We start from the raw sequence: 13,316 nt of genomic DNA on the forward strand, positions 1-13,316 counted from the left end.
TGACCTTAAACTATATCCAGTGGTGAGGCCTCAGCTTGCGGGCTTTGGGGAGTGTGGAGTCACCCTTTAATTACCCTTGCTCCCGGGTTCACTCTGACCCGGAGTGGTAGTACCTGTTAGGGTCCCAACTATAGGTTAAATAGAAACCGACTTGAAAACAATATATTCAATTAAAAAAATTTTCTTCAAAATCTTTGGATTCGGCATTAAACAACCTGAAAAGGGTTGATATGCTGTAAAACAAAAACAACCAACCAACCGACCGACGACTACTAACTATAAACACATGTAAACAGAACTGCTCTCTCCTCAACAAACCGACATTATATTAAATCTATCTTTTCTCAAGAACACTTGCGCCTCCTAACCCGTTTCTCTCTTCTACTAACACCACTAATGAAGATGACAAATAAAGGTGTTTATTAATAAAGAATGGGACTCCATTTCGTTTGTCCCTTATTCCATATTTTGGTGAACCCGGCGTGATATGAACACGCGACCTCATTCCATTTTGTATTCTATAAATGTTTATATTAGAATAAACTAGAAGACTCAATGTTTACATAAATAATATAACAAATAAGTTTTAGAATAACAATGATTAAAAAATAGCTTAAGCTCGAAAAAAATCTGACGTAAAAATAACTTTAAGCTGGCGTGTATCTTAGGAGGATACATGGTCAGGGAGAGTTTTAGCTCAGTCTAGTTTTTGGAGCCGACGAGAGAATACGGATTTTCCAAATCGACCGACACGTGATTTAGACTGGTGGTTGTAACTTCCGGAATAAAGACTTTTATGTATATATTATAAACGTTTCAGGTTAGTCTCTCTTTCAAAGAAATTGAAAGTCTTTATTTCCAATGATCCAAAGCGTTGTATTCTTTAGCATTATTATAACTACAATGTTTACATGTCTGCAACAAGAATACATAAACTATAACAAAACGTAGAGTTTGCAACAACCAATAAGAATTACACGTAAACAAGAATAAGAATCAATAATAAAGAATAAGAATTACACACAAACAAGCTCATTGTTACATAAAGTAATCCCGTACAATGCCTGATAACGATGCAAGTTATGATGGATTAGTTTGTTGAGATTAAACATTGTTCTTGAGATAAATGTTTATATTGAAATAAACTAGAATAGTCAATGTTTACATAAATAATATAAACAAATAGGTTTGGGGAAAAAAACAATAATTTAAAAATAGTTTAACCTCAAACAATCTGATGTAAAAGTAACTTTAAGGTGACGTGTATCTTAGGAGGATACGTGGTCTGTGAGAATTTTAATTCAGTCTTGTTTTTGGGGCCAACGAGAGAAGATGAGTTTTCCAAAACGACTGAGATGTGATTTAGAACAGTGGTAACTTCTGGGAGATGAGACGATTCCGGAATAAAGAACTGTATGTATATATTATCAACGTTTCGGCTTAGTCTCTATCTCAAAGAAGTTGAAAGTCTTTATTTCAGTCCAACGATCCAAACAGCTGAACTGGCCAACGTGGAAACCGTTGGAAAAAAGTATGATCCTATTTGATGTTTTTACATCCCAACATTTGCAATGTATATCGATTTCAAAGGCACTCATGAATAGACGATCACACGAATACACATTTCATAAAGAGACGTATTTAAACACTCATCTCTTCCCTATAACGTTATAACATACGCCGTCTTGGTGCTGTTTATATGCATACAACTATATAACAACATTAGATGGTTAATAGTTAAGAAAAAGTTAGTGTATGGGCTTTTAGATAGATTCTGTAGATTATGCATGTATGAAGTATTCATAATTAAACATACTGATAATCTACTTAATAAAAGGGAGGCGGTCCTTTCTAATTGTATGTATAAGAAATGGTTCAGATATCACCAGAATATAGGGTCTTGTAGGACTGACCTGAGCCATCCTAAAAGCCAAGAAATAGGACGAAAATAATACCTTTCCCCAAAAATAATAGTTTCTTAGCCCCTCTCTTTCTCCTGCTTATAAACCAAACACAAACCAAGAACTGCTATCCAGAGTCCCTCATCATCTCCCTCTCTCTCTCTCTCTCTCTCTCTCTCTCTCTCTCTCTCTCTCTCTCTCTCTCTCTCTCTCTTTAACCAATCCCTAGCCAGCATAACAGGCGAGTAGGCAGTACACTCTTAGCCTCTGAACCAACGAGACGTATGTTGCCGGTGAACATTATTAACAAGAGGTGTACTCTCTCCAAAATGTAAAAAGGCAAATAAAGTTCTTTCCTTTTAAAGGTTAACATTTGTATTAGTTCTATTATTCCAACTACCACTAATAAAGACAAGTGGCAGCCAGTGTTACAGTCTCTTAATACCATATTTGCTTTTATCCTTTGTAACAGGGTTTCCCAAACTTTTTCAGGCTAATGCTCCCTTGGCTCCTAGAACAGATTAAGGCGCCCCCTACTCCAAAAACACATGTAAGCCTTTTCCAAGGTGAAAACAAGACTATTATAAATAAAATATGCATTTAAAAACAATGATATAGTATACAAACTTCATTTCGTCGGTTTATTTGATCTTGACAATAACCCTTAATAAGCACATCAACCATGTGGACATAAATGTTACGATTATATATATATATATATATATATATATATATATATATATATATATATATATATATATATATATATATATATCATTCAAACACGATAGTGTTTGGATATATGGTTAAGTGGCAGTTTTAGTCATTTAGAACTGTTTTAAAGCATTACCGATCATTCATTTTTCGACCAAATTTCAAACAATTATTACAGTTCATACATCACCTTCTCAGCTATATTGTGAAAAAAAAAATTCAATTTTCGTTGAGTAAAACAAAAGTTATGAATTTAAAACATTTTATTACTATTTAAAATGAGTCACACTAAGGAAAAAATAGTAATTAGTTCCTGGCAAAATGACCATCCTCTTAAATACTGAAACTCATATTTATTGATCTCAACACCTAAGAAGGATAAGGATCCTATTAAATTCCTCTGTAATCAATAATGGTTTCTACCATAACTGATGTTATTTGATAATAATCAATATTTTTATGATAGCAACATTTAATATCATAAAACTTCGTAACGAGGTGAGCAACGTTTTTAATGAGTAGTTTCCATAGCAACCACGTCGCTTCAGCGGTTAGTGTTACTACTAATTCACCGCTATTGCGAAAAGAGAAGTAGCAAGTGAAACAGAGAGAATGAAAGCTGGCGAGTGCCGTACATTGTTTTACATATGTGTATGTTATGTTATTGGGGTCAAAAAAATAAGACTGAAATTAAACAAAGAACAAGTGAATTTACTGGAAGCCTGGAAAAATCATGGATTACAATAGAAAAATGTCAGCATGAAAACTAATATGGTTAAGTTTAAACATGGAAAAGAAAAAGACAAGATATTCTAGTAAAAAATATAATAAATTTAAAACTTAAAATATTGCAGCATTAAGAATTTAAAAAAAAAATTCAATTTAACATTATATAATCAATTCTTAATTCTTTTTTTTCCATGTTTAAGCTTAATCATATTACTTTTTATGCTCGGCATTTTTCCATTGTAATATATATATATATATATATATATATATATATATATATATATATATATATATATATATTAGCAAAAGTACTCGTCGTTGACTGGGTTCAGAAACAGCTTACAGAAAATGGACTCTGATTCATGAAAGTAAGATAGGTTATTAAAACAAAGGGTTGTAAAGAGATAGCTTCGAATTTGGGGGTATCAAAACCAAAGCAAAATATGATGAAAGTAAAAATAAAATAGATAAACCCCATAATTTATTATACAATACCTGTTCACACTGAAACACTTATCACAATATTCTGTGGATCTATTTTAAAAAACCTTGTTAAACTTTATGACATATTTCCATTCTATGGAGGTCAGGCGTGAACGAACACCCCATAATTTTATTATACCATATTTCTTCAAACTGAAACATAATTATCAAAGTATATTTACGCAGATAGATATGAAAAGTCTTTATTAAAGTGTGTGCCTATTTCCATTCTATGGAGGCCAGGCGCCAACTCAGAACCCACAATTTTATTATACTATCCCTATTTAAGTTAAAACATACTTATCAAAGTATTCTTATGTACATCTTTATCAAAAAAAACTTGTGAACGTTTTTTTTTTTATTATTAAATTTTTTATTTCCATACTTTGTGGACCAGGCACGAATGCAGACTCAACAATTTTAATGAACCACTGGTCTGCCAGATCAAACATACCCATTCCTGTGTCTCAATACATCTTCTATCATTATATGTAATCAGTTTTTTAAAAATAGTCAACCATATAGGAGCCTATTCGTGACCACACACACACACACACACACACACACACACACACACACACACACACACACACACACACACTCAGTTTCATCAGCTTTATTTATATATATATATATATAAATATATTCAGCTTTATATATATTCAGCTTTATATATATATTCACATTCAGCTTTATATATATATATATATATATATATATACACTCAGTTTCATCGTTGCATTCTTACAAAATGCCCACACACACACACACACACAATGTATATAGTCTACTTACACGCACACACACACATATCAAAGCACTACCCACTTTGGGAAACATTGCTTTATATGTTAAAATGAGTCACACTAAGGAAAAAATAGTAATTAGTTCCTGGCAAAATGACCATCCTCTTAAATACTGAAACTCATATTTATTGATCACCTAAGAAGGATAAGGATCCTATTAAATTCCTCTGTAATCAATAATGGTTTCTACCATAACTGATGTTATTTGATAATAATCAATATTTTTATGATAGCAACATTAAACGGGAAACTGATATATATATATATATATATATATATATATATATATATATATATATATATATATATATATATATATATATATATATGTGTGTATAATTCTTGGTTTGTTCGTTATTAGTAGTCTAAATAACCACTGGAACGATTGCTTCGACATTTTGGTATAATATGTTTACAGTACCCATGCGTGTTTTTATATATCTCTTTTTAATTATAACATTATACTTAATTTTTCTTTAATAAATAGGTGGTTTTCTTTGTATGATGGGCCATGTTTATTTTTATTTGGGGACAATTATTTATCACTGCCTGCTGTCACATGACATCACTAAAAGGATCTTTTGGTCTCACCACTCACCACTACAGACTTTGCTGGTCTCGCTTAAATTAAAATGTGTTTATCTTTGCTTTTTTTATATATAAATAAAGCATCGTAATTTGTAACAATAAAAAAAAATAATAATTTTTACAGGAACATTACGAAAATAGCCCTAAAGTCCGTATTAATGAATTTGATATAACTCGAAGCAAAATGAATTTCTCGAACTACCGATGCTATTTTTAGCACAAACAAGGTGTTTTTTTTTTATTTAATTCAATATATTAAGACTTTACCGAATTTCCGTTACTAACGATTACTATATTGTTCAATTAACGACTGTACACGCTTAACCCTTATCCTCGAGTGGTCTTTGGGCCTTGATAAGTGGTGATGCCTATGTAAAAAAAATGTCTTAGGACTTTACTTTACTAATTATCTTTGAAATAGACCCAGAAAACTAATATTTATTTCTAAAAGGATTTTTACAATAAATTTATTGAACTTCAAAATTTAGCTGAATTGGTAAGCTCACCATGAAAACATTTTTCATAACTTTTTTTTTCACATGTACAAATATTTTTTTCCTTTGGGAAATTAAGTTTAGCCTTAATCTTTCAAATACAATCAAGAAGTTGTCGGAAACCTACAAAAAAATTTGCTCATTTTTGCCTGTACCTAAACAATGGATATTAGCAGCAAATCGACCATTGTGGACTGGATCATCTTTTTACTATTCAGGAAATTAAAAATTCAATTAGATTCCTATTTCAGTCACCTAAATTATTTAGTGTGAAAGGAGTTTAGGAATTTATATCCAAACCTAAATATTATTTTTACTTAAATAAAAATAACATTAATACAGTAAGTTAGGTAAAATTTGCATAGAATGCTCTGCTTTACGGTTGTTGTAAAAATGGAATGGAAATTTAAATTTCGTTCCCTTTTAAATTCGGTACATTTTTACATTACGTCCAACTCATTGTTCACATTCGACATGTCAACTTTTATAGGTTTTCGGGTATGCTGATAAGATTAGGGGTGTCTTTTCTGAAAGCCATTCTTAACATGGGAGGTTTGGGGTGTCTATTCCGAGAGCCGTTCTTAACATGGGTAGATTGGAGTGTTTATTCATTGTAAATGTACCCGACAACCCATATATGTCAACATTTCCAATGTGAACGGTAAGTTGGACTTATGTAAAAAAATGATAAAAAGATATACCAAACTGACTTTTTTCGCTTAAAAATGGAATTATTTCCCTTTCGTTAATAACTTTTTTTTCGTTTAAATATTTTGTGTTTTATATATATAAAGTACAATTGTTGAATGTTATTCTTTTGATTATATTCATTTAGGGGGCACAATTTAAAAACAAAAAGATTAAAACAGAGCGAAATTTAAGTTTCTGTTCCATTTTTACAACAGCCGTACCAATAAGGGGAATTGATTTACTAGGATTTGTATTAGAAGCTGAGCACTTATTAAAATTATTTAATTGTTGAATTTTTTGCATTTTGGTTAAATTTGTTAGTTTGCAATCGCTGATAGCCCACTCAAAAAACTGAACACAAGACGTAATTAAAAAGAATGGTACTCATGCAGAATTTGACTCCCCCCCCCCGATTCCAATTATGGTTAGGGTTCGACCAGCAATCACCAGATTCACCCGAGCGTTGTTCAAATGTTGAAACACTAAATCAACATTTTATTTATTTTTTTGCATAACTAATTAATTAATTAATTAATGATGGGAGTACTTTTTCTGTTTATTTTGTTAACATCTGTTGACAAAAAATAATTTGTACATTCTCTTGTAAAAAAAAAATCAAACTTTTCTCTACTTTCACCTAACTATTTACAGTGTTCATATAAAGCATTCATCTTTTCTTTTTATAATAAAAATTCCGTTTGCAAAAAAAAAACGTTCCCTGTTTTCCAGATAAAATTTTTGTTTTTGTTTTTGGATTTGCAGCACATGATTGAGTTTTTCAAAGGCAAAGAAAAAAAAACTACAACATCAATGTTTGGTGCAGTTGAGGTCATGAAGCAGGTATCTTCAGAGAGCCTTATCTGGTAGCACCAGCTTCATTGTGGTTTTAATTAATGACCACAAGTTCTCATTCTCTTTCTTGATTTTCATCTGTTTCTGCTTCTGCCATTGCCATCATAGTCATTTCTTTAATCAGCATCGTCATGTTGATCCTGAGGTTTTTAGACAGACTTATAGAAGAACTAGCAATGTCTGCAAGAGAGTAATCTATGGAGCTAAGTCTTGCCATTTTCAAAGGATTTATGACCTTATCACATTTGAAAAGGTTGGCTCATGATTTTTTGGAGAATCTATATGTGATGGCAACCTTCTGTCTAATGAAACAATGCATTCTGCATCAAGTTTAGTATGCTGCAGCATCTGTTGTGCCTATAAAGTCGAAGCTGGAGTTGCCTCTCTAGATGCAGGTCTGGACGGGTGATAAGGAGATCTAGGTTTGCAAAGTCCGACAGAAAACCAAGTCAATACAGTGCTTCACCATCCACCCATCAGGATCCAAAACGAATTTTTTGTCAGAGTTTGCTTCCATAGACTTTGCTTTTCCCAAGTGATCCACAAGGCAGTGGAGTTATTTGCCCATAGCTGGTGAAAATTTGAAAATGTTTCCAATTGTGATGAAAAAAAAAAAAATGGAGATCCTCATTGTAGTCATGGTTGTACGAAAATAATATATAAATGATTCATCTTAAAAAGAGTTGGGAGAAATAAATGCGAATTCTGTAATAGTTAAAATGTGAAAATATTTCCAATTTTGACAAAAACAAGTCGAGCATGCAGGGTCCCCCTCCACGAGTGAATGATTTTGGGGAAATTTTACCTTGGTGGGTCAACCAGAGTTATCCCAGAAAATTCATTCTGGAAAAATTCACCTTCACCATGACTAATGTTTGTACAAAAATGTTTTTTAAATTCAAGGTGTAGTTATCAAGAATAGTGTAAACAAACGAACAAATAAACAGGCATACGGGAGTGAATTATAAGGTCCAATCCCTCCTTTGTTAGGGGACCAATAACGAAGATCCTTATTATAATTATGGTTGTATCGATAATAGTGTTATTAATTGTGGCAAGTCTGCTATCCCTCCTTTTTGTAATGGTTTCCAGGTCATTTCATCTTCTAAGGATGAGGTTGATCTTTTTGCTTGTCTAGATTTGATTCCTGTTGTTGTTCTCAACCGTTGTGCCTCTGAACTTTCCCCCATCCTCTTGAAATTATTCAATCTCTGTTTGTCTCAGTCCTGTTTACCTTCTTGTTGAAAGGAGTCCTCTGTTGTCCCTATCTTTAAGAATGTTGGTGATCGGTCAGTCATCTTCTACCCAATTTCCATCAGTGTACACTCATTAACCATTTCCTAGAACTGCCCGGCTGTGGAACTATGTTCCTGCTTTCCGGTTAACTACAGCATAGCCGTCTTCCAGTCCAATGTAAACAAATTCTTCTTGAGCCGCCTTCTTAAATAATCAATTTCTACCCAATTTCCATCACTGTACATGCATTAATCTTTATCCTTGAGTGGACTTCAGGTCTTGATAAGTGATGACTCGCTTGTAAAAAAAAAATCAAATTTTCACAGCACTATTTTCTAGAAACGAGTTAAAAGTAACATTCGAATTAGAAAATCAATTGCAACTGATTTTAAGAAGCGTTAAAAGAAACAGTGAATGTTTCATTCTTTGTTTTAAGTTTCTTATCATTGTCTTTTTCCTGGGGATGGGACATTCTACCGGATGCCAAACATTCTCCCATTAATTTAGTTATTCCAACTGAGAGATCTTTTAAAGATTCTAACCGTCCCTTTAAGTGCTACTGTTTGTATTTCTTTTGCACTTGGTTCACTGGGTATATTCGCCAGATAGTTTTTGAAATTCTTTTTCATTATCCCGGTTGCTCCTATAATGACTGGTATGATTGATATCTACTTAAGATTCCAGTTTCTTTTCATGTCGTACATAAGTCCTTGGTATTTTGTTATTTTCTCCATCTCTGCTCTGTTAAGGCCAGCATCATTAGGGATGCTTACTTCAACTAGGGTTGCCACTTTCTACTTCTTGCCCCATATCACTATGTTAGGCTCAATATCCCCATTTTCTAGCTATGTAGCTGTAGGAATTTCGTAGTCATCGTGGATGGCGTATGACTTATTTCCAACTGTTTTTGCTGGTAAACATGTTCCCAGGACTTGCTACTACATGGGATATTCAGTTTTTTACAGATTTTCCAGTGGAGATATTCACACACTCCATTTATTAAAATGTCAAGGACAATATGTCATTGACAAAACAGCTCTTTAATAGTACTAAACAGATAGACATTTAATATTTCACATAAAATATTATTAACAATAAATTGTCAGGATTTATATCGAAACAACGTGCACGTGTAAAAGGTTTCATTCGTACATCTTAATGTTGTAGAAATTAAATTGTGAAGTAATATAGATATGCATGCTCTAATTGTTAGATTGTTATCATCTTATTTTGAAGTCATTTGTGCACGTTAATGTATGAGTGTAAAATATTATAATTCTCTTTAAACAGATATAATGCATAAGAATATCAGTTGGTGGACTTTACATGACAGAAGTACTATAATTATTTGGAACGATATGAGCCTGTTTCTTCTCCGTGTCTCTATTGTTTAGGTTGTGCATTGCAGTCCTAATTCAATTATGATTCACTTAGTCAAAAGAATAGTGTTCATAAAGAAGATTCTATATTCACTGCGGCCGATATAATTAAAATTCCCATGGATGTGTATGACTTATTTCCAACTGTTTTTGCTGGTAAACATGTTCCCAGGATTTGCTACTACATGGGATATTCAGTTTTTTACAGATTTTCCAGTGGAGATATTTACAAACTCCATTGTGTCGCATTGTTATAATAACCGTCCTCCAACAGGACTTTACAACTGGATGTCAGGTAGCTCACACTCTCTACTTCTGTATGACTATATTAAGTCCTCCTCTTTGGGTTGAGCACTGTCGTAAATGTATTTCATCTGCTGCCTATTTGGCTATATGGGAAGTGGTTCAGGGACATTACTTATTGCACGCCCCTCGTATCTTTTCCCTTTCAGGTTTGTTTACCCCAGCATAATTAGGGGCACTTACTTCAACTAGGGTTGCTACTTTTTCCCTCTTGTCCCATATCACTATGTTAGGCTCAATAACCCCATTTTCTAGGTATGTAGCTGTAGGAATTCTATAGTCATAGTGGATGGTGTATGACTTATTTCCAACTGTTTTTGCTGGTAAACATGTTCCCAGGATTTGCTACTACATGGGATATTCAGTTTTTTACAGATTTTCCAGTGGAGATATTTACACACTCCATTGTGTCGCATTGTTATAATAGCCCCCCCCCAACAGAACTTTACAACTGGATGTGAGGTGGCTCACACTCTCTATTTCTGTGTGGCAGAACTTGCACTTGTGGTTATTGCTGAGGCCACTCATCTTTTTAAAAGCATTGGTCATCTTGTGCCCCCACGACGTGAGCACCCTCAACAAACCCGACAGGCTGCTAAATCCCACCCCCACACTGTAGAGATCCCTAGATGTAAAAGATCTTTTTACTCCAATAGTTTCTTCCCCAGAACCGCTAGACTCTGGAATTCCATTCCAGGTCCCTGCTTCCCCAACAGTACTGACGTGCAGAAGTTCAAGTGTAACGTGAACCGACACCTTGCTGCCCAAATCCCTACATAGTACCCCAGTAGTGTTGCCCCTGATAGTAGCCCCCTACACCAAAGTGGCAATTTGCCTTGTTTGGGGTGAAAATGTAATAAAAAAAAAAAATTTAAAAAAAACTTGATCTTGAGCGGCTAATACCATTCTCTCCTGATCAAGCCAATCTACAGAGCCTTCTTTATCTATATATAGTTCATCCAAGAAAAACTTTGCACGCTGTTGATTAGCACATTCTTCCAGTTTTCTGCAATGGAAGGTCTTAGTGTATTTTTGCCGACTCTTTTGGACTATTTCCATTGCAGGCTTGCTTTCTCTTTCTGTCTCATTTGTAAAACAGTCTCGTGCAAAATGTTTGGCCAGTTTTGTGATGGAAGTAGTTCTACTGGCTCTCTTTTTTTTTGGTGTTCATATACCATTTTACGGTTTGGATTCTGGGAGCTTACTAGATATTGCCCACAATAGTGGCTCGGTGTTGATAGTCAATCTCTGACAAACTTATACCTCCTGCTCCTCTTGGTAATATAGTTTGAAATATGGTAAGTGTTATGGTGTTAAATGGTAATAAAAACGAAAGGAAAACAGGACTCTTGGAAACAAACATGTATTCACATATATTACAGGCAGGGCGGGTTGAGCAATACCATTCCTCAAACTGTTGGGCGTTTTGCACACGACCTGCTTAGCCGCATACCAAACTCTGACTGTTGGGCACTGGTACTCGTTACCGGAAGTGACATCACCAGAGAAAGTGACGTCATGAGATAGTCTATTAATCCCAAGGAGGGGCGTCTCCAACAGTAAGTTATTCTTGAAGAGATTAAATAAAAAGCTATATTTGATAACATTATTACAATACAATATAATACAATACAATATAATACAATATATATGTCTCAGTCCTGTTTTCCTTCTTGTTGAAAGGAGTCCTCTGTTGCCTCTATCTTTAAAAATGTTGGTGATTGGTCTGACGCAACTAAATATCGTCCTGCCAGTCTTCTCTCTGTTATTAGCAAATTTTTTGAGGGGTCGGTTAACAGCAAGCTTGTTCATTTTCTGGAAAGTCTCGGCCTCTTTAGTGATGTTCAGTATGGCTTTTGTAGTTTTTGTGCAACAACTGATCTATTAACTGTTGTAACTGAATGGATCTGTCAGTTTGGGAGAAATTCAAGATAGGGTAGGGCCATTGCACTTGAGATTTCAAAAGCGTTCGACAGAGTGTGGCATTCTGGTCTTCTAAACAAACTTCAAGGTTATGGTATTGATGGTAAAGTGCTTTGGATTATTAGGTCTTTTCTTTCTGATCGAAACTTGCAAGTAACACTTTTCCTCTCAATTCTATTCCATGTCTAACATTGTTTCTTCTGCATATAAATAATCTTCCATCGGATATTTTTCAGAAAATGAACATTCATGCTGATGACACCACCTTCTATTCTTGTATTGCTTCTCTCCTATCTGCCTCATCTCAGTTGAAATATGCAGTTGGTCTAGAAATTGACCTGGACTTATCATAGGAGATAGCTTGTTCTGATTAATACTATTAAAACTCAGCTATTGTCTTTCAATTGTAGGTGTGCCCCTTTTCTTCCTGAGATTCTTATAGATGGCTCTGTTCTTGATGAAAAATCGACTCGAAAACTTCTTGATTTTTCTTTCTCATCAAATTTTTCTTAGAATTCATATATTAGATCCATTGCTCTTTCTGCTTCACATAAAATCGGTTCTCTCTATCGCTCTAAATACTTTCTCACACCTGGGGCTATTCTCTACAAATATGCTATCAGACCATGTATGGAGTACTGGTGTCATATTTGATCGGGTGAATCTCTGTCGCATTTGAGGGTCTTTGAAAAATTGCAGAAGCATATCTGTAATTTGATTGGCTCCACCTTTTCTTCTTTGCAACCTCTCTCTTACAGACGTGATGTTGCTAGTTTCAGTCTTTTATATAAATACTGTTATGGCATGTGCTTTTCAGAATTGTCTGATCTATTCCCTGCTTCCTTTGTTCCAGCTCGTTCGACTCGTTGGTCTAGTGGTCTCCATCAATTTGCTGCTTTAATACCTTATTGTAATACAGTTCTTAGTCCAGTAGCATTTTCCCAAGAACTGCAAGATTGTGGAACTCTCTTCCTGCTCACTGTTTTCCTCCTACATAAAGCCTAGGTCTTTTCAAGACTAAGGTCAATAGGCATTTCCCGTCTTTACAATAATACTCTCTCGTTCTTGTTAGCTCCTTACATCAAGTGGCTTCATGCCTTGTCTCAAGCGATTTCCTTAAAAAAATTATATAGAATATTTGAAATATTCATTTTTGCATGCAAGTATTCGTCTGAAAGTATCCTGTACCTCTATTAGGCCACCATTCACCCACATATG

This window comes from Euprymna scolopes, chromosome 30 (genome assembly GCF_053919585.1).
Source record: "Euprymna scolopes isolate OS-2025 chromosome 30, ASM5391958v1, whole genome shotgun sequence".
Taxonomy (NCBI): domain Eukaryota; kingdom Metazoa; phylum Mollusca; class Cephalopoda; order Sepiida; family Sepiolidae; genus Euprymna; species Euprymna scolopes.